The sequence below is a fragment of the Trachinotus anak genome, unplaced genomic scaffold, assembly GCF_046630095.1.
Source record: "Trachinotus anak isolate AG129_WGS33_773 ecotype Australia unplaced genomic scaffold, CSIRO_AGI_Tana_v1 ptg000032l, whole genome shotgun sequence".
In the NCBI taxonomy this organism is placed as follows: Eukaryota; Metazoa; Chordata; class Actinopteri; order Carangiformes; family Carangidae; genus Trachinotus; species Trachinotus anak.
In genome coordinates this window covers 27277468-27301377 of record NW_027273883.1, presented here as the reverse complement: position 1 = coordinate 27301377, position 23910 = coordinate 27277468, and the positions used below count along the sequence as shown (strand labels likewise).

The window sequence follows — 23910 nt, the reverse complement described above, 5'->3', positions numbered from 1 at the left end:
TGTGTTCTATCGAAATCTAAAACTAAAGTCCTCATATGTGGACATCATTTTCCCAGAAACTACATCATGTAAAAAGATAATTCTTTGTTTTTACACTCATCAGGTGCCAATCAGCCCAAATAGCAAAGAGAAATTAAAAATGCATGCCATGCAAGAGTTCGGGTCTTAGGAGGTTAAAAAACTCATCACTTCCTGTAATTGTTTCAAATTAAAAGCCATTGTGCATTTCAGTAGACAGAACCCTTTATTTGTTAACGGGGCTTTTATTGCTGTGCTACACTATTGTCTCATTTTCTGTTGTTGGTGTTTCTGTTGTTTACATGATATTCAGATCTGCTGGTTTCCTTAGCAGTTAGCAATGACTTCTTTCTTTCTCTCCCTCTCTCCTGCTGTCTCTGCTTGGTGTGTCTTATGTTAATGTGCTTGGCTCACCACTACTGGGAAGATGATCACTCAGTCAGTCAGGGACATTCCAGATTATATAGCTGGCCCTGATGTTGTCATCCAGCCAAAAATGCCATGATGTCAAATTTGGCAGTTGAGGCTGATTGAGGCTGATTGAGCAAGTAACATGTATATGGCTGCTTTTTTATTCTCTTTCATTTTCATTATGGACCATCTAGATTAAAGCATAAGAGATTAAGTTATGATCATGAGAATATATATATACATATATATACATACCTATATATATATATATATATATATATATATATATATATATATATATATATATATATATATATATATATATAGTGTGTGTGCGTGTGTGTGTGTGTGTGCGTGTGGCAGCTGGGCTGTTACAGATTTTCCCGCACTGCTACAAGGACCAGGTATAATGCGGCAGCAGATCTTCAGAGCCAGGCGTACCCTGTATTTCAGCAGTAAATCCAAACTGGATTACCTGAAAAACCAGAGCAAACAAGGTGCTTTGCTTGTTAAATAAACCTAAGTAGCCCCTTTATTAATGGCTTTCTACTAAGCAAACACTTTGTGAGTTTCGTCCTGATGAATGTAGGAAGTCAAGAACGGCCAACAAGCTGTGGAAAATCTCTGTGTGTATTTGTGTGTATCACTGCATATGGAAACAGGCGCCTGTTTCTGTTAATGGAGTCGTTTACTGTCTCTTCCTCTCTGCTTCTGTTAATCATCAATGTACTGCAGAGACAGTGAAGTGTTTATCTGTCATAAATGTGGCAGCTCAGCACAGACCTGATCACAGCACTGCACTCCTAAAACTCACTGGAAAGTTTTCCAGAGCAAAGTTTGAATAAAAATATGGAAAAATCTCTTTATGCAAAATAAAATCACTCCAAATTCACACACATGTTCTTACTCATAACCAGCAAATACTAATTTGCATATCCATACTTACACATACACAGAGCTGTCAGAAAGCAGCTTATTAAACCATCACCACCCTCCCAGCTCAGGCTGACATTTAAGGGCCGGCTGACTGAGTTCATTAAACAGGATCAGACATAACAGGACCTCCCTCAGGGGCAGTGGTCAGACCTCTGACCCCAGTCCTGACCTTTGACCACAAGAGGCTATGACGTAGAGGGTCTGCTCCAGCCAGGCTGGTTGGAGAAACAATGTAAAGTCAAATGACTGAAGCTGGAATTTCACGTTGCTCCAGAAACTCAACAGTTACTGATCCACTGTCTGCAGATTTTATGTTGCCCATCTGGGGCTCATTAATGTTTCCACAAGTGCTGTTGCCTGACAGTGATCGCTCTTTGATCGGTCAGAAAACAGGGAAAGTTGTGTGTTTTGGTGTCTGCTTGAAGAAAAAGAGATGATTTATAGTAGAAGATGGTAGGAGCACGAGGGAAAGAAGGGCAACTAAAGCACGTCCACAGGTCAGCATCCAGAGTTTTACTAGTGTTACTACTACTCAGTTCTTTCCTATCTTACTGTCACTGTGCAGATCAGTGTTTTGCATGAAAAAGCCAAACTTGATGGAGAGAGATGTCCCGATTTAGTCCCAAAACTGAGTGGTTGAACCAAACAGTAGAAAACACGACCGTAGTGTCTGGGGCATCACCTGTACAAGAAAAGTAGATGGAGTTTGGTTTGAAGTTCAAAAATGGAGTGGGTAACAATGAGGCTCAGACAGGCTCAGAAATATAATTAGACTTTATTGTTGATATGATAAAATAAATTCCTCCGCCTAAAGAAACCAAATATTTATGATGGGAAGAGGAAAGATAGCCTGGTGCATCAGCTTCTCCCGTGTTTGGTCAGATATGTAGTTGATTAGAAATCTTAAAAATAAACACATTATATGGATAGATACATTCACAAACCTACCGTATTTTCCGCACTATAGGGCGCACTGGATTATAAGGCGCACTGTCAATGAATGGTCTATTTTCAAACTTTTTTCATATATAAAGCGCACCGGACTAGAAGGCGCATTAAGCGAAACAAAACAGTCAGATAAGTCAGTCAAACTTTATTAAACGCGTTCACAATAACTCTCAACCTTGTTCAGTTGTAACACGTAAAAAAAAACACAGTCTGATACCGCTAAATCAAACGTTAGCGTATTCACAATAACTCCTTATAGGTCCTTATACACACACACTGTAATATTATGGTGAAGCACAGTATGTATTACTCCGCGACGCTCCTGACTACGATAGCCGTAATGCTGCAAGCGGTGCGGCTTTGTAGTTTACCAAAGTCGTACTGAAACATTTTGACAGAGCGCCGTGAGCGCCGTGTACCACACCAAGTCGCTTCGAGGTCAGTAAACACAACCAGAATTAATCCATATATAAGGCGCTCCGGATTATAAGGCGCACTGTCGTTTTTTGAGAAAATGAAAGGCTTTTAAGTGCGCCTTATAGTCCGGAAAATACGGTAATCACAAAATATTCAGATATTTTGACCAAATAAAATAGTTTATAAATACTTTAGCCTGTGCTGTACAACATTAAAAGCTGTCTGTAAAAGACACAAAGATTTTGTCAATAAAACAGAGCAGTAAATTACAGTGTTGTCTGCATATAAGTTAACTTTTTTATCTTTTAATGTTAATTGATTCCTGTGGCATGACTGAGAAAGTACGTAATTTAATATAATATGTAATGAATATACATTTAAAGAAAAAGAAAGAATTAAAAGAAGATGTATTGTTTATATTTTTGGTTTTATTGAACTGGAATTTTTTTTCCATATAACTGAATATTTGTGTGTGGAGTATTCAAGCCAACACTGTGTTTTACCCAGTCAATGATTCAGCATAAAGACCTCTGTTTTGGTCTTTATGCCTACCAGTACTGAGGAGACTTCAATAACTGCTAATCAGCAAAAAAAATCCATATGAATAAAACACTTCTCATCAAGCCTTAATATCTCCTGAATGAATCAGTATTTGTCAAAATTGCTGCCAAAACACACTTTTGCAGATGTGGAAAAAAGTGACTGTTGTGGCTTATTATACAAAACTGTTTCAATTTGTATTAGGTTTCCGAAATACATGTAAGACTAACTTGTCGGTTTCATTAGTATTGTTGTTTCTCTATATTGTTGTGTATTTGCTGGACTCAACACACGGCATTTTAGGGATTTCGTTTTTGGGGGGAGGGTGAGTCTATTTCTGTCAAAGGACAGCCAGCAGCTGGCCACGCCTGCTAAATCCTCCCCACAAAACCCACCCACCAGCTCCATCTGCTTTCCAAGTGGAATCCCCTGACACACACACACACACACACACACACTACTTGGCACTCTTTGAACCCAAGAGAGCGGAAACCTACATCTGTTCTTAGCACATCAGATCTCTTTAAAACAATGAAATCCTTGTTAGCTTATGGAGTGTTTGACAGTGTAGTTAGTTATTGTATCTCCTCACACACACAGAGGACACTGCTACACTGCTTCAGTGACCTTGACCTTGACAGCTGAGCTGTAGCTGTGAACTGTTTTCACACAACAAGCTGTTAACTTGTAGTTATGACTATCTGGAAAAAACAGAAGAAGAAAACATCTAGGTAAAGTTAGGTTACGAGATCAAAGCTTTCATGATTACATCACAATAACACAATGATTCTTGAATGTATTTCCAATCAAATCTTAAAGGTGATCTTCATGATTTTAGATCAGTTATTACATATGGATGCCTATTAAAGAGCTTCTGAATTTCACATCTGATTTGTGTCTCCGATGTTCAGAGAATCAGCTCTTGATTCTCTGTCTGCATCTGTCACGACAACAAATATAAAACTTGCTGAGACCTGGAACTGAATACAGAGACAGAGCTGCTGAAATGTGTCGACTGAGTCTTTGACACAAACAGGCAGGAAAAAACCTCCAGGACATTAATTTTGAAGGAATAAATGTGTTAAATAACACTAATAGAATTTACACTGGACCATTAACCCTCTGCTGGATTTGTTGAGGGTCATTAACAGAAATATAAGATGGAGGATTTTTATTCTTTATTTTGGTATGAGACAACCTCATATTAACTGTTCAAAGTGAGAAACTTAAGCTTAGTTGTGACTTGACTCAGACTAAAGTCATTACATCGACCACTTTAGACTCATGTGAGATTGACTTTAGCGTTTGGATCTGGGAAGACTTCAGGGCTCCAGAAATGACAGTGATCGTTATAAAAAGTGTGAAAAGGTGGATCAAACAATAATCCAGGCCTGAAAACAAATATACTTAAAATCAATTCAATTTCACAAGCAACAGAGAAATGTATGGTGGCCCTTAAGCTCAATGCCTCTGCAACTTGAGAAAAAAACACAAACAAATTCAGAAACCATCTTCATCAGCTTCACAACACATGCACTGCAAACACACAACACAACTAAATAAACACTGGTGTTTCCAGAGGACACAAACACTGTTTCTACATAATTTATCAGGAGTTTTTTGTTTGAACGATTAGTTGAATACTAAAGATTATACATTTTGTTTTATTTTCAATTCCTTTTCCACTGTATCCAAATGTTGTTCCTGGTTATCCCCAAAAGAGTCAATAGAAATAGAATAGTTTTCAGTGTTTTTCAATCATTTATATAAAAGATAAACAACAGTGGGCTCAACACTGAACCTTGTGGAACTCCGCAGTTGACCTTCAGTGACTGTGGTTTGGAGGTTTGGAATTTTGTATTGATATGTGATCTGTACCTAGCTGGTTAACCAGGAGAGTGCCAGCCCTCTAATTCTATATCTTTGTAGTTTTTTAATATTACATCTTGGTCCCCTGTGTCAGAGGCTTTCCATACTTTATTTTTCTATTGCCGTTATTTCCTCTACAAATTCAGTGAGTGAAAAACAAACTTCTCCTGCCAGCTCTAGGTCCACATTGCTGCTCATAGGGTGCATTATGTTTTGGAATGAAGTCATCAAGTCTTATGTAGAATATTTTTCCAGTATTTTTGAGAACTGTGGAATCAGTAGAACAGGTCTGTAGTTTGAGAGCACGTGTTTGTCTCCAGCTTTATTTACTTGACTTAAGCTCTGATTTGTAGAGACTGGTTACAGATGTGAGTCAGTTTTGCTTTATATTCAGTGATATCTTTGTCTGTGGATTCTTTGCTCTTGAGATTTTTTAACAGTGTTTTTTTTTTAATCTGTTCCCCTTATTAATATGGATTCTTGAATATATTTTATTTTCCAGAACATTTCTGCTGCCAGTCTTTGTAATCTCTCCAGCTAAATAAGGACCAACACCAACATAGGATCATCTGCAAACAAGACCATGTCATTAATTGTTGTGTTATGTTTTGTCACGACGCGCTCAGAGTCTCCTGCCTTCACACTTTGATTGAATATCTTCTTTATTATCTTGTCTTCTTACCACTGTTTGTGTTGTCCTGTAGTACTTTACTGCTTCTGATTTTATACTGGACTCAACATTCAGCTGCACATGTACATGAATGTACACATACACACACACACACACAAACACAGATACTGTTGCTACAGCAGCAGAAAATAAACGAGGTGCTCATCATCCAACTTTTAAGATTCCTGGTGAATACAGGCCGGCTTCCTGACGACCAAAGGCAAACAGCACAGGGACAGAGAGAGAGAGAGAGAGAGAGAGAATATGAGGCAGTGAAGAGAAAAGTTGGGGTAGAAAGATACCTGAGAGAAGCAATGCATTATTTATAAGTCCACAGCTCCCTCCTTCATCCTTTACTCCTCCTTTTCTCTGCTCAGTCCTCCCCTTGTTCCTCTGCTCCCTCTTCCTATTCATCCTCTCCTCCTCCTTGTCCTGTACTCTCTCCATCTCCCAGTCCTCTCCTCAACATCCTCAAGTCCTTCCCTTTCATCCTTTTGACTCCCTTGTTCTCCTCTTCATTCTCTACTCCCTCTTGGTCATCTTCCTCTTTCTCCTCATCTTCACCACCCCAGCCCTCCACTCGCTGCTTGTATCTCCTCTGTGTATGTTAAAAGCAATGATACTGAAGTAAAAGTACAAAAGAATAAGAATCTAAATATGTTTAAATTACCAAAAGTAAAAGGTTCTCATTAGGCAGAATGGCCCACTTCAGAATCATGTATAAGCATTAATGAATTCATGTGTTCATCACTTTAATGTTGCAAATGGTAAAAGAGGAGCTCATTTTAATAGCTTCATGCACTTCTGGGTAACTTCACAATAAGACATCATCATTATGGTTCATATTCTGTATTAATGTGACTCTGCAAAGTAGATAGTAACCAAAGTTTTCAAATAAATGTAGTGGAGTAAAAGTGTAATTTCTGCTTCTGAACTGTAGCAGAGTCTATGAAATAGCAGAAAATGGAAAGTACAAGACCATCAAAACTGTACTGAATACAATACTTGAATTAATGTACTTAGTTGTTTTTCATTCATTAAATTGGACTTGGCTGCAGCATTGGTGCACTGGTCAACTAGTGGTTACCAAGAGGGGTTAGGCTTAGTCAACTTGAAAAATCTGTCATGAGATGAGACCAGTCATGAGTCAGAGCGTCAGAAATCTGGAGAACCAATGAATATCAGAGCTATAACTCTCTAATGTTCATGCATCATAGAATCATTTTATTTTTTATCAGTTAACTGCTGATTTCAAGCTGCAGGACACATTTAAAAATGTGAGATTAGATTACCTTGATATTATGTTCCAGTCAGATGTCTGGAGTGTGTTACTGACAGGTTGTGTTTCCTCTCTGTCTGTTTCAGGTGGCTGTTGTGAAAAAAGAAGAAGATGATGCTGAGCTTGAGGATCCAGACAAATGAAAGAGCCCTAGTTCTCTTTATTTATTACCTTCAAGATATGTCTGTGTGTGTGTGTGTGTGTGTGTGTGTGTGTGTGTGTGTGTGTGTGTGACAAAGAGAGTGAATGCATGTGTGCATTATGAGGGTATGGAAGATTTCAGTCTATCATTTGCAAATTTTGTTTACTTTTTATAAGGTTCCAATAACTCATATATCATTGTCACAGTATAAACAAAAGGACTTTACTATTGGTACATATTGTGTTTTGTGTTTGTAACTAGCCTCCTATTTAAGAATGTATATTTGTATGTATGATATACTCATCTAGAAACTATATAATGGACAGTTTTAATATTGCTTCATCTTCTCACCACTTTACTGCTCTGCCAGGACACTTAACAAACACATATCCACATGAGCAAAAATACATCGATAACACAAAAACACTACAGTCAGTTCAAAGAACAACGAATCCTCGAAGAGTTAGTTTACCATTTTCTTTCTAATGAGTTAAACTCTTAATTTGTGGAACAGCAAACATCAGTAATAATAATAATGATGATAATAATAATAATAATAACAATAATAATAATAATAATAGAGGGCTCTCAGGTGGTTGAACACATCCTCTGGAGGCCATATTGGAGGTCCTTGGTTCTGTGGTACCTGGAGACAGCTATTGAAACGTGATCATTTGCATCTGCTTTAAAGGTTGAACTGGTACATGTGGCAGAATGTTAGCATGTTAGCTAGCTAACTGTGGTATTTGTCAGGCAGTCTGTCACCATTTTAATATCAGTCTGATTTAAACACTACAATGCACATCTAGTAGCTTAGTAGTAAATAGTTAGCAATTCTATATGAACGTATTTATCTCTGTCAGCTGTTTTTTTTATATATATATATTTTTTTTTACAATGTAATGTTTGTACTTTTGACCATCATTCTCATCAGGTTTCAAAATACGTCACTCAAATAACATCACTGAGATGTTGGGCTTACATCATAAAACTGGGTGCTGTAAGCAGACAGTTCAAATTTGATAGTTGACAGTTTGGTCAGTATGGATGTATTAGGCCATGTGCCTCTGGGCTGCATGTAGTAGACTTCTTTAGAGACATTTGCATGGCTGTTTTTTTAATGCTCGTTGGTACAATTGGTTTAATGTTTACATTTTGATCAGCTTGCTCTACCTGCAAATCTGTGCAATGTTTTGAGACCTGAGTGTATTTGGCTTCTGTGACATATCTTCTTTATCAAGGTTCACAGAGACATTTACATGCATCTTTGCAGAAACATAATTCCAGTCTGAGCCTTGCTGCCTCCAGTGGCCATCATAGGAACTGCAAAAACAAAAAAACTACACAGTTTCACAATTATAAAACAGACATCTGTAAAATGTTGATAGGAGACCTTGAAGTTTTAAACTACGTGTTGATTATTTTAACCTAGAAAAGCTATTATTGTGCTTGTGACGTCACCTCAGTATAAAGTCCATGAAACTGCCCACTGGGCTGCACAGTGCAGCACCACACAACACCTAAAAAACTATGAAATAAAATGTTTTGGTGCTTGCACTGGATGAGCAACTGCCCCTGAAATAAACAGGGCACCATATTATTGATGATTACATGTACTAATCTATTAGAATGATGGTCAAAACTGCAAAAGAAAGACTCTGGTTGTAGAAAAATATTAGTAATAAAGATTCTCCTTTAAATTTCCAATGGACCTCCATGATGGAACCAGATGTGACTGATGTGTTGCAGCTGAAAAGTCACTCTGACATTAATGATTTGATGTTGACGGTGCACACATAACATGACAGGGACAGCACCAACAAGTGTGCAGAAGAATATAGACGCAATACCATAATGGACAACAGCTGTAAGTGTGTAAGTGTGTGTGTGTGTGTGTCTGTGTGTGTAATGAGTGTATTAAACATGGGCAATAGCTAAGCATTGGTGCTTCCATCCATGTAAATGAGCTAATGTACAAAAGGTAAAACAGCGAGGCAATAGGCTGTGTGGCCTGCTGTGCAATTTGGCCCACGACAATCCTCCTTCCACTTTATGTGACATCATCAAACGATCTGCAATATTCCACCAGAAGCAGCTGATCTGTGTCAACAACTGCATATATGAATATATGTAGTATATATGACTGCGTTATGTTCAGCTCAGATGTTGAATCTGGAACTTTTCTTTTCTGATGAATTAGGCAACTGTAGGGATGAGTGCTGTGCAGTGTGTGTGTGTGCAGTGTGTGCGTGCAGTGTGTAGCTTAGGTGGTGAATAACTTTGATCAGTCCCTCCACCACCAACATGAGACTTCCCCCACATGTGTGCCCCTCAACATCCTACATGTTCTACGTGTTTGGAGCGTTTTCTGACGCCATGGTGACAGTCGGCTTTATGATGTATCATCTGCAAAGATGTTTATACTATTTTTCTTTTGATGTTTTGTGTGAATATTTATTGAATATGACAGCTTAGACATATGGTGATAATTGTGAAATACTATCAATACAATGGCTTCCTCTTTGATATCAACTGAAACAATAACATTGGCCAGACACTGTTGATTAGATGACGAGATGATGAGGCTGCAAACGTGAAGCCACGGAGAATTTGAAACTGGGGACACTTATCCACAGCCTCTTAGACAGCCACACACACACACACACACACAAACACACACACACACATACACACTCTTATAATATAGATGTCTTGCCTGCCAGGATAAACTACCTGCACCTATCTAGACCTATCAGCTATAGTACAGTAGAACCCTGCAGCCCCTTGACGCCCCCCTGCTGCTGAAATTTGCTTTGCAATTTGTCACGTTCACGGATAGTTCACATGATCTCCATACCGATCATTAGAGTGACTACACTGTAAGAAAGACCTGGTTCTGTAGCTAATTTAAGGTTTCAGCAGTCTGGCTTAGCCAAATCAAATCATTATCTTCACCTGCGTGTAAGTTTGTTGCCCGATGTTTTTCTCTGGTCGACCAAGCCAAAAAAAATTGCTTAAATGATATGGGACTTAATTTTGTATGGTGGCTGGGATGGAGTGCCTGTGTTGTTCTGTTGCTAGGGTTTTAAGCAGGCAGTTATTCATTAAATCCCCTTTTCCACTGGTCAAAAAAAAACCACTAAGACTGAATGGAAAAGGGTACAATCAACATTTCACTCTCCAGTCAAATGACTCTGCAGTAGACGGGGGTATTAATCGGCTCTGGCTCCGATCGGCTGTGATGTTAACACAACACCCAGATGAACTTGCTAATTTTCCCCGCTTTTCAGTCTTTCAGAGCTCAGCACGGTGCTGTCAAACCAGAAACACCATGGCTACACTGCACTCAGTGAGCTGCAGCCTCTAAATAAGTTTCAAAAACACACAATCACTGATTGAAGAGTTGGCAGCTAACAGCTGACTTTTTCTCCCCTGTGTCTGTGTGGGCTCTGAAAGTGCATGTAATGACATTGCTCCCTGTAGTTGTGTGTGTCCTCAGTCTGAACAGAAAGGCAAACTCAGTTGGCAGTGCAAAAGGAATTAATCACCTTTTTTTTAGTGGGTTTAAAAACCTGCTTATACCTGCTAATTTTGTTGTAAAAAGGGTATAACATTGCTGAGTTGTTCTTTGTGTCTCCTCTGTCCTGTAGTGGTCAAAACCCACTTAATTGGACTTTATATACACATAATACTAATTGATTATTTGGGAACATCTGTGAAAGAAGGCTGAAAAAGCCCTGACTCAGAAAAACAACAGTAACTGTAACGTCCCAAAATTTCCAAATGGTCTGGTGAAGTCAGAGTGTGTTTCCATCCATCTGTTTAAAGTCACATTTTAAATTCATACATAAAAATACCTGAGTGGAAATGTCACAAAATTAGCAAAAAAAAAAGTCCAAATATCATAAAGTGAAAAGCTGATGTATCAACAAAGATAAAAAAAGTGCCATGGAAACAGACTTGGTTAGGACGTATGTCATCATGTGTCTTTAACATCACTTAAGCTTCTGCTGCACTGAAGAGACCAAAAATGGTGGCAAATGAAAATCATATTTGTGTCCAGCGATGAGGAGGATGTAACCATCCTCAAATTACAGGAAACAAACATGAACGCCACATTTCTATTGGTTGAGGTTGAGGCATTGATGGCACCTGACGGGAGATTTGATGGCACCAACTGTTCTCCGTATCAATCCGCCCAAATCCCAAATATTTTCATAACAGCAGTGAATTTTCTTCTGCTGATTTTCTTGAAATTTGATGGATGGAAACTTGGTCGCTGATCTTTTGAATGCATTTTCCCTCAGAATAAGGACTGTGGATTTTTTCCATTACATTCTACAGTGTAGTCTCTTGATGAGGTGATGATGTCATCATCAAAGTGACCCAGAACTCGTTAAACATCGATAAAGCAGAATGTCTGAACCTGTCTTTTAAAGGAGGAAAAGCAAAGAGAAGGAATTGGAGTCTTATAGCTTTTTGACTATAGAGAGAGTAAATAAATCATGATGTGCTAAAATCTCCCCAATGTTGAAAATGCACTTTAAAGAAAAATCAGTTCACCCTGACATTCCAGCGTGTATGGTCGATTATGCACTTGCTTTGCCCTTAATGATAAAATATATACATAAATACAAATATACATATATACCCTAGCAAAGCAACAATATCCTCCCTGGTTTTGAACCTTTAACAGATTGAGGAGAGCTTGTGGAAATGCTGTACTTGAAGTCATCTCGTGGCTTTTCAGTGTCATCCCTGGGTTTTGATCGTACAGCGGGGAAAAAAAGTTTGGGGGGGGGGGGGCAATGCCAGTAAAGCTGCGTTACAGAAGACGGTAAATACCATTGAACTGTGCCCAGCCTTGTGTGGCTTTAAGGGATTGCAAGCAGTATTAGCAGTTGAATAATTATTTTTGGTATGCCCCCCCACCCCACACCGCCCCACCCCCGACACTCTTATGTCTGTGGAGCTCTGGCAGCCCACAGTCTTGTATAAAAGTTGTACTTTTGAGTCCTGTGTGGGCAGAGTTCCTGCTCAAACTTGAATGTTCTTCATATATTTCAATAATAAAGTCCAGTGAAGGAATGACTTGGTGGAACTGCACATTTAGCACTGTGACAGAATATCGATAGAATATCAAAGGTGGAAATTGATAAAGTAGTGACACAACTCGTATGAAGTAAAACAGTGGTGTTCCACTATGTTTGTATACAGGGTTGCGAATGGACATTGTTCCCTTAATACTAAGAGAATTCATATATGAATAGACATATATGATGAATATAAATATAAGGCATCTATTTTTGGCATTGTTGATCATGTGGACAGAAGTGGTGTTGGTAGGAGAAACATATAGGTTGGATCCAGCCTGTGAACAATGAATCTATGTTTGCAACTTTTTTCAATGATGCTTCTCTCACATTTTATTTTTCTTTTTTGTATGCTGCACTGAAAATACATCATTTCGACATGTGGTTTGGCAAACAGAAGTGTCATCAGTCACTTCATCAAGTGAAACAATATAGTATACAGTAGAATAGCTGTTGCATTATTTGTTACAACCTGTATGTAATGTTATTATGGAAGATGTAATGTCCTTCTGTAAATGTTGTTTAATGTTGTTTTACCTGAAATAAAATTTATTAATGCTTCAGATGTGTCAGTGTCTGTTTTCCACAAGATATAATGAACTGTAACACCTGGCGTTGACCCTGTTCCTGGTCCAGTTCCTGATGGTTTTCACAGAGACAGGGGACAGCCCAGGGTCCTGCCCTGTGCTCCATCTGCCCAAGGACAAACAGGGGTGTTCCTCCAGTTTCTGATACTTTTGGAAAGTCAATGTCTCCAACTGTACATGAAACCATTTAAAAAGTCAATACTTGTTTTCTGCATGTTTCTGCTTCTTTAAGACTTATGTGTAAACCTTCCAAGTAGACGTTGGTTGGATGTAAAGTTGTTTTCCTCAGGATAATGCAGAGCAGGCCTTTCAAATCAACCCACAGGGCAGTAACATGAACTTAAAAGCAGTAGAAGTGAAACCACAACTTCTTGACTTCTGAATTCTTTCAAAATCACTTTGAATTTGTAATAACACAGTACACAGCAAAATCTGTAGTGTTGTTTTTTCAGTGTTAATAAATTTGAGTCGGTGGGTGTTGGTTTTGGTGTTGTTTTAAAACTTGTAGTGATAATAAAGCTCTGCAAGTTAAATGTTTACACCTGTGACTGAGTTGCACTCACTCCTGGCGGAGCTGATCACAACATCCGGTTTGGAGGTGCGCAGCCCGCCTTTTTCACTCGACGGGAAAGAAAAACCTTGTGTGGATTGTGTAGATGAACGTTACACGGCTTAAAAAAGGTAAGAACCGAATATATTTACGTCTACCAGATGGTAAACGCTGTATGAAGTCGTGATAAAATCATGGGCTGTAAAACAACTGAGTTGTTATTGACGCTGGTTGAGGCAGGCTGTTAATTAAAATTAAATTCATTCACGTTTGCTGGCAAGGAGTGGTTGCTTGAAACAAAAGTTAACCAGTGGCAACGTATCGGCCAAATATTAAGTATTACGATAAAATAACTGTTTTTAAATGTATTAAGGTGAGGTGGATTCATGTTAACGTTGATGGTGAGTTTTTTTGTCGAATGTAAAACTGCAACAATGTGGGGGAGGGGTGGTGGCGTCTCCGTTTAATCAGGCAGGGACAACATTCACTCGGCTGTAATTTCAACACTACAATTAGCGTGATATATCGCATTTACCGTTTTCTAGCGGCCAAGCGTGACCTCTCCATGCACCCATAGCCTATCTGTGTGTGTGTGTGTGTGTGTGTGTGTGTGTGTGTGTGTGTGTGCACGTGTGGTGCGACTGCATGCGAGAGAGACGGCAGTTTTGTTTTTTTTTTACTGTGAAAGACTGTGGTGGGCCCAAACTCAGAGTGGCGGCTGAAACACTGCTACAGGCCAGGGACCACAATTCGTCCATCTCAGTCTCAAAAATGAAAACCTGATGAAGTCTGTTTAACAGCCACATTTCTCCACATATTCTACAAGGTGCAGTCTAAAGATGTGGCAATGTTGCTGAAGGTGAAGTACCAGAATACCAGGAAGTACATCCGATTGCTGTCGGGGTTCACCTTTTTGGATTTCATTGCTCAAGGTGAGTAGCCATCTCAAAGTTGCCTTCACAACAAGTAAACACAAGGATTTATGTATTTAGGATGGCTATTTTGGTTTTCAATTTGGGTATCAATTTTGCATCTGTTTTCATGGTTATCTTACAGTCAAATACAAGTTTGGGCTTCCTGATGCTACCGAACTTGATGCTTTTGATGAAACCAACACATTTGTCAAGGAAGACATCTTTTCTGAACTGATAGAGGCCAGTCCGGATTTATGCCTGACAGTACATGACAGAATTCCTGATGCAGGTAGATACATTTCTCTGTCATCCATAAATCATTGATATTGGTTAAATCAGATTTTGGTTAAGTCATCATCAGTAAAAAGTGGGGAGTGTTACTTTATTCGTTGGAACATGATCATCAACCAATCAAGTAAAAGAACCTCTGGCATAAGTTCAATTCAATTCAATTCAATTTATTTGTATAGCGCCAAATCATAATATACATTATCTCAAGGCACTTTACAGGGTAAGGTCAAGACCTTACTTTGTTACAGAGAAAAACCCAACAGTTCCCACAACGAGCAAGCGCTTGGCGACAGGGGGGAGGAAAAACTCCCTTTTAACAGGAAGAAACCTCCAACAGAACCGGGCTCAGGGTGGGGGGCCGTCTGCCTCGACCGGTTGGGTTTAGGGGAAGATAGAAAGAGGGGGAGGGGGAGGAGAGGGGAGAGAAGAGAGAGAGACCAGGAACAGCTGTGTCGGTAATGGCGTTATTAATAATAAAGACAGGTAATAGTAATAGTAAAGATGAGTAGTGGTGGATCTGGATCCTGCTGCTCCCGAGGCAGAGATACCTGCAGAATGAGGACAGAGAGAGGGAGAGAGAGGAGAAGCACAAAACTACGGGAGAGAAAAAAAAAAACTAAGTTAATGGCATGAAGTCATTGAGAGAGAGAGAGGGAGAGAGACAGAAATAGAGAGAGAGCGCCCAGTGAATCATGGGAATCCCCCAGCAGTCTAGCTCTATAGCAGCATAACTAAGGGATGGGTCAGGACATACCCGAGCCAGCCCTAACTATAAGCTTTACTAAACAAGACAGTTTTAAGCCTGATCTTAAAGGTAGAGAGGGTGTCTGCCTCCCGAACCCACACTGGGAGCTGGTTCCACAGGAGAGGAGCCTGATAGCTGAAGGCTCTGCCCCCCATTCTACTCTTACTAACTCTGGGAACCACAAGTTGACCTGCATTTAGAGAGCGAAGTGTCCTATTGGGAAAATAGGGAACTATAAGCTCTCCAAGGTATGATGGTGCCTGACCATTAATGGCTTTGTAGGTGAGGAGGAGGATTTTAAATTCTATCCTGGAGTTTACAGGGAGCCAATGCAGAGAGGCTAACACAGGAGAGACGTGATCTCGTTTCCTAGTTCCTGTCAGTACTTGTGCTGCCGCATTCTGGATCAATTGGAGGCTTTTTACTGAATTTTTGGGACATCCTGACAATAAAGAGTTACAGTAGTCCAGTCTTGAGGTAACAAATGCATGAACTAGTTTTTCAGCATCCTTTAGACATAGAATGGGTCTGATTTTAGCAATATTGCGCAGGTGGAAGAAGGCTGTCCTACAGACTTGCTTTATATGTGAAGTAAAGGACAAGTCCTGGTCAAAAATGACACCAAGGTTTCTGACTGTAGCACTGGAGGCCAAGGTGATGTCATCCAGAGTCAGTATATTATCACATAGTGTATCTCTGAGGTGTTTTGGGCCAATTACAATAACTTCAGTTTTGTCTGAATTTAAGAGTAAGAAATTACTGGTCATCCAGATTTTTATGTCCTTAAGACACACCTGAAGCTTGGCTACCTGGTTAGTCTCACCTGGCTTCATGGATAAGTACAGCTGGGTGTCATCTGCGTAACAATGGAAATTCATCTGGTGCCTCCTAATAATGTTTCCCAGAGGAAGCATATATAGACTGAAGAGCATTGGTCCTAGCACAGAACCTTGTGGAACTCCATGACTGACTTCTGTGATGATAGAGGAGTCATTGTTAACATGAACAAACTGGAGTCTATCTGACAGATATGACTTAAACCAGCTTAGTGCGGTTCCTTTGATGCCGACCATATGTTCTAGTCTCTGTAATAAAATCTTATGATCGATGGTGTCAAATGCGGCACTAAGATCTAGTAGGACAAGTATAGAGACAAGTCCATTGTCTGAAGCTATGAGGAGATCATTGGTAACCTTAACCAGAGCTGTTTCTGTGCTGTGATGGACTCTAAAACCTGACTGAAAGTCTTCAAACAAACCATTCCTGTGCAAGTAATCACATAACTGGCTTGCAACGACCCTCTCAAGGATTTTGGAGATAAAGGGGAGGTTGGATATAGGTCTATAATTGGCTAAAACGTCAGGATCAAGAGTAGGCTTTTTAAGTAGAGGTTTAATTACTGCAACTTTAAAAACCTGCGGTACATAACCAGTTGATAAAGATAAGTTAATCAGACTTAATATAGAGGTGTCAAGTAAAGGAAAAACCTCTTTGAACAACCTTGTTGGAACGGGGTCAAGAAGACAAGTTGATGGTTTAGATGAAGAAAGTCTATATACTATTTCATGTCTTGACAATAGCTGTGTTTTCAAGATTTGAGTGTTGCTTTATAATCTAACTCTATTATTTTCTTATCATATTTGAAAGTGTAGTTATTTTTTGTAACCTGATTCTGATCACATGAAATCTATTAACCCTAACTACCCAGCTCAGACACTGGAGGAAAACATCATTCTTGAGATACAGCTTGATCCTGGTCCAAGTCCAACAACACAAGATGGAATTTCAGAGGAAGGTAATTAGTTGTAATCAATGTTCAGGGTTTTTCTGCTTCACAAATATCATTTGAGATGTCATGTCTCTGCCTTGGCTACTATAACAAATTAAATTATCAAAAATTATATTTTAAAGAAAGATCTGTGTCTAATTGCAAAAACAGTTTGGAAATGTGGGATCAGGTTTGATTTGATGATGATTTTTAATGATGCACCAAATGCTGCATTTTAGGCATGTCACAGTTGTGTTATTTCTTTTAGACTTCTCACCTTTAGATCATTCCACATCAACCTCCCTCACGGATACCAACACATCACTTTCTTCAAGTGACAATGACCACTCCAGTCGAATAGAACATGGGACTCCCATAGGCAGACATACATCCAGCCAAGTCATACCCAGGCCTACCGCAGAGGTTTCTGAGTCAGAGGCTGCAAAAGAGGTACTGAAAGGCAGCAGATGTAATTTACATTGTTGATCATCATAAAGTGTCATACTAAATCTGTTTCTCGTCAGAGTATTTGTGACATTTAGAATGATTAGGTTTGGCTAATGGTTCTGTACTTAGTAATCTAAGGCAGATAAGAAACAACATTGCTTTTTCCCAAATCATATTGCAGTTGCATCATCAGCTAAACAATTGGTTAGAATGTTTTGTTTGGATTGTAATGGAACATCATGAGTTGTTCAAAGCGCTGTATCCTGATAGAAACCTGATCCCGAAACATCACTTTATAATACACTATCCATTTTGTATCCGAAAAATTGGACCACTAATACATATGTGGAGCATGAGATTTGAGTCCAAACATAGGATTTTCAAAAATACCCTTAAAAACTTCAAAAACATAACAAAATCTCTTGCAAAAAAACATCAAATGTCTATTGCATGTCATTGGGAGACATCACATTCAAAATGTATTGAGTATGGACCAATTAAATCTATTAATGTCGACAATGAGGACTATGGAGATGTGTTGGCTCTGCTTCCTTGTGAATAAGCTTGTGGTTGACCATTTCAATGAACATTTTCATGCTTACAAAGTATTTGAAAGTAATGACAAAGATGTTGTTAAAGCAGATAGTCTTGTGATTTATAAGCCCTTTGACTTACAAAGTGCTTATGGTGGAGATGAGAGCCAATATATTGTGCCATTATTTTATTGTTTGACTTGTGCCTGATCTTATTGTGCTAATTCCTATGGTGCTGGGAAGTTATTTATTTTTTTGAATAAAAAAATAAATAAATAAAAATACATGTATGTTTGAATGATGTCATTACTTGATCACTGTTGCTGGTCAACACATTTGAATTTATGATAACTTTCTGTAGCCTTGCAGGTGACTACAAGAATTTTCAGATTTGGTTACTTGTATGTAAGGCTAGTAAACACAGAATGCACTTTTAATGTATCATAAAATAACACTGTTAAAATTAACACTCATAGTGAAATGAAATAACACAATTTTAGGGTTAAAAATACACTTTAATGTGTCATAAAATAACACTGTGTATGTTAAAATTAACACTCTGAGTGAAAGGGAATAACACAATTTTGAGTTAAAAGTGCACTTATGTGGTGTCATAAAACAACACCAAGCACAACACCAAACACTATAAAAGAGTTAAAATATTAACACTTTTCAAAGTGTAATTTTAACTCAAAATCCGTGAGAACTATATAAACTCAGAAAAAGTGTTAAAATTAACACTGTGGGAGTTGAATTAACACTCCCGATTTTGCTGTGTATATTACTAAAATATAGTTCTGCAACATATCGTCACTCAACAGTATGTCATTCACCTCACTCCATATACTTAGGCAGGGGTTTATTTCTCCTCTCTCTCCCTCTCTCTGTCCTCATTCTGCAGGTATCTCTGCCTCGGGAGCAGCAGGATCCAGATCCACCACTACTCATCTTTACTATTAACCACTGTTACCTGTCATTATTATTGATAACACCATTACCTACACAGCTGTTCCTGGTCTCTCTCTCTCTCTCTCTCTTCTCTCCCCTCTCCTCCCCCTCCCCCTCTTTCTATCTTCTCCTAAATCCAACCGGTCAAGGCAGACGGCCGCCCCCCTGAGCCCGGTTCTGTTGGAGGTTTCTTCCTGTTAAAAGGGAGTTTTTCCTCCCCCCTGTCGCCAAGCGCTTGCTCGTTGTGGGAACTGTTGGGTTTATTCTGTAACAAAGTAAGGTCTTGACCTTACCCTGTAAAGTGCCTTGAGATAATGTATATTATGATTTGGCGCTATACAAATAAAATTGAATTGAATTGAATTGAATTACTGTATTTAAGGATCCCATATTTTAAACCAAACAAATCCTGCAAGGTTGGATGGTGGGTCAGGGTGGGCGTGGCTTAGGGGCGTGGCTGAGGGCGGTGACTGCTTTGTTGTGCCTCTTAAACGAACTCAAAGATACAGGAGTATTGGCGTTTAAAAACTCTTCATCCAACCTCAAGAAACACATTGTGGTTAATCATGAAACTGCAACATTACTGTTATTTACTTATGCTGTGTAGCAATGCTGATGTTATCGCTACATAGCCACCGATAGCATTACCAAATGTCTACTTACCACTCTACCAGATATGTGAGATCTGCATAAATCTGCTTCATTCCTGTCTCCAGCAAACAGCAATGTTCTTTTTTGCTTCTAGTTTTAGCACTTCTTTTCTTCTACTGAAGTTAGCATGCTAACCAGCTAGCCCTGGGCCCGGCCTGCAATGATGGCTGACTCTTGGTAAACGATCATTATCACCATCCCCACCTGCTCCCGGCAACAACCCATGTTCAGTGGCATATAAAATAGGTTAAGTGATAAGTGATAGAGACAAAACAAAAGTTAATAATGGTGTTGATTTCCTGGAGACAGCTCTTGGTGAGTAAAGGAGGGAAGTTTGATGCTGAACATTTCTTCTAGACTGGTAAGTAAACAGCTATTGACTATGTAGAGAGCAAAAACTTACATAGAACACCTTTATGTCTGTGTAGATATCCAGCTAACATTGCTGGTTATTTTTGAATCATAGATATAACATTTACAACCGCATTTTGTTATAATTAATTAAATGTATTTTAATATCTTTATTATAATGTATCATAATTCCAAAGAGTGTTCAAGATTATGCCTGTCATCAGCAGCACCATACGTTTCGTCTCTTGCATTTTGTTATTTTGCTTTGAATTAATTCCATCCAAGTTGCCACTGAAACACTGCAGGAATGGACTACATTAAGCAGCACATGGAAAAACCCTCCCCACAGCTAGGTGATGGCATCAGGTCCAGTTCATCTGATGAAGATGACTTGAGACAGCCCCAAACAATTGGACGTATACTTGGCCTGTTCAGCAGATCAGATGGACTTGCTGGCATCCCTCCCAGCTGTCTGTGAGGCCGAACACCCCTCTACCTGCCTCAGCAGCCCGTGAGGGGACAGGTAGCATCACAGGACTTGTCTTCAGCCCAAGAAGAGCAGGACTGAATTCTCAAAATTTTGGAAAGAAACTTCTTTTGAAGATGAACAGCAACTTTTTCAGTTTCAAGTGATGACTGGGTAGTTATTGTAGGGAAGGAAGGAGGGAGGGACAGACAGACAGACAGACGGACGAATGAAGGAAGGTGAGGGAAGGAAAAACTGAATTGTTTGTTCTTTAAAGAATTAAGCAGTGAAGACCTTGTACTTCTTCAAGGTCAGGTGCGTAAAATAAACTGTCTCAATCGCTGTGGGTGTGGAACAGTACAATTATTACCAGTGGTACAAGTCAGAGCACCATCAAAATGAGTCCGAAGCTATTCAGGTAAAATAGATGTATAATATTATTTAGAAATAAACTTAATAATTTCCAAAATTCTGTCCACTGGTAAAATATCTGTACTTTTACTTAAGTGTGGTTTAGATACTTCATGAACGACTGTACCTCAGTGAGGATAATATTTTTTAATGACCCAATGTTGTTGTTTATTTACAGAGCAGCACCTCTGCACTGGCCTCTATATGTTCAAAGATATAAGTCTGTTGAACCTCTGCAACTTTTCTAATGCCCATTTCATATGACGTGAATGTGGCATAAACTCACCAGCTCAACAGAGGCCAGTCACATGGTGTAGGTAGTCTGGACATAGCTGCAACAGCATCTAAATGAAGAAGTTAAGAAATTAATTGTTAGTACTCAAAAAGAAACTTCACTGACTTTACACATTAAAGTATGTTTACTGGCGTTGGAGAGCAGGCTACGACTGCACATGTGAAAAAGCTGAAGCCTGTAAAACCTCCACAGGAAGCTGTGTGATGTCACTTGAGTCAGCATTTAATAGGGGTGAAAACTACAAGTTTGCAAAAGAAAAAAATGTGGGGGTGAGTTAGAAGGAAGTGAGTTTACCAGACCTCTACAGCCCCCTCCTCATCTCTGACTGAAGCTAGTTTGAGGTTAGCCCGTACTATCATAACACCCAAATCTCCAACTGAATTGTCGGCGGGTGAATTGCATTTTGGGTAATGCCAACACCTGGTTTTGACACACCTGCATGGATGTATTAGGGTAAATATAGGCTATTAAAACGCATCCATGCACTTGTTCAATGTTTACCTTCAAAAGTCTGAAAGCTCTTAAAAACAAGAGCATTCCAGCCTGGTCCATCACTTTTTAGTGTCCCCTGGGAACACTTCATTGTGTTGTGAGTACTTGCATCACATGTGTTATTAAACTGATAAAGATGTTTTCTGAGTTTGTCTGTGTTTTGTCGATTTGCATGTGTTTTCTTAAGCTGCAGCATGTTGAGCTCTCAGGGCCACTGTGGTTCAGGTCACAGTAAAATGTTTGGAGCAGTGGAGGGAATAATATGTGAATAATGTTTTATCTTTACACTTTCCACACAGAGTTTGTAGTTGCAACTTAAAATAACTTGGTATGAAATGTGCTCCATAATAAAAGCTTTGCTTGCTTGCTTTAGGTAATACAATAGATAAATGCATCATACAGCGTCTTTTGCCTCATATTATGTCCTTAACCGCCACAGATCATCTTAGGTCACATATCAATGAGGCATGTCTGATATATAGTGATATTACTTTAGACTAGAGCTGAAAGTCATATATCAACTGACAGAATTTGTACAGCCCAAGGAAGAAAATCTAGCATTCCTTTGTCAGTGTGCATTTTACACTACTTGCTCCTTCCCTCCTGATAGCAGACAGGCCAGCTGCAGTGCCAGCTGGATTGTATTGCTCTCATCTTGTCTGCATTACAGATTGTATATATTTTTCCACCTTTAGCTGATTTCTCTCTGCTTACTAATAAACAGATTATTTGTGCAAGGGCTGATTACAGGATGTTATGTCTTTACTGGTGCTTGGAAATGACATGAAACACGCTCTCAAGCTGCACTCTGCCTGCACACAGAGCAGCTATGTCTCATGCATACCTTATTTCAGGGGAGCAGATTCAAATTCATGTGAGAGATTAACTCTGTGAGTTCAGAGTACGGAAGCCCTGAGAGGCAAATGAGAAAAAAAATTCTGGTGATCCATTAACTAAGTCTGATCAAAAAAATGTTTCTCCCCTGTTTTTAGGATTTGTTTAAGATGTCATTACTTGTTTACATAAAAAAGTTTAATCTGGACACTATATCAAAATCAGCCAGGGTATGTTTGAGACTTCATGTGTACTAGTGTTTGGTTATGTCTATCTGTGTCTAGTTGTGTTTTAGTCACACCCTTTGAATGGTTCATCTCCTGATTATGGAAGCCCTGGAGGCAAGCAAGAAAAAGGTTTTAAAAAAAAACAAAAAAAACAAAACCAGTGACATTTGTACACTTAAATTAATATTAATTCATATTCACTTAAAAATGACCTCCCAAAACTTTTTTTTCACCTGTTTTCATAAATGAAAAAAAGTAATTTAGTAATTTGTTTTTCACCTGGCAAATCTTTTTTTTCCCCGCCTGTTTCACAAATGAAAAAAATGAGGAACTTTTGAAAGATTATGCTGGAAAATCCTTTTTTAATCCTTCCTTAAGCCATAAACACAAGAGAGAAAACAATTTAGACCAGACTTAGAAAATGTATCACCAGAAATGTTTTTTCTCACTTGCCTTGGGGCTTCTGTACTGAGGAGATGAACCATTCAAAGGAACTCATTAAAACACAACTGGACATAGACAGACATTGACAAACACTGCAAGGAAAGACAGGAAATACAAAACAAAATACAAATACACACACGTCCTAAAATAGACTCCCTGACTTTAACATATCATGTCAAATCATATTAGATTTTTTCGGCTGTGACGATATGAAATTATTTTCTGTAAACAAGTGAAAAAAGACTTCTGAGTCTGAAAAAGAAGCATGTGAGAGCTGACAAAGTTAAGTCAGTGTGATGGAACTTAATAAAGACATGTTTCCTGAGATGATGTTGGGGACAAGAAAGAATATTGTGTCTGAAGGCATATGATTATGGAAACAGAATTAATGCTGTTAAATGAATTTTTTTGACCAGCTAGAGGCAGCAGAATCATCCACAGTTAATACTGAAATACTGAATATACCAGCTTTAGATAGAAAGTTAACTATTAATAATAGCTAATAATTACCAGTAAGTATGTATAAGTTTAATGCACTTAGATGTGCAGCACTGTCTATGTAATCATCTGTCATAAGCTCCAAATTGCCAAGACTTCACCTGTTAGTAAAGCCAAAACTAACCATGGTCACAA

At 38.8% G+C, this 23910-nt stretch overlaps 1 protein-coding gene across 3 annotated transcripts in view; it reads left to right on the top strand.

Annotated features, from left to right (window-relative positions):
- Positions 1-12886, top strand: part of cdk14 (cyclin dependent kinase 14) — a 198821-nt gene extending 185935 nt beyond the window's left edge. For all 3 annotated transcript variants that reach the window (XM_071468356.1, XM_071468358.1, XM_071468360.1), the window contains one exon: positions 7175-12886. The gene's annotated coding sequence lies outside the window, so the exon portion shown is untranslated. The remainder of the gene's footprint in view (positions 1-7174) is intronic.
- The last annotated feature ends 11024 nt before the right edge of the window (positions 12887-23910 follow it).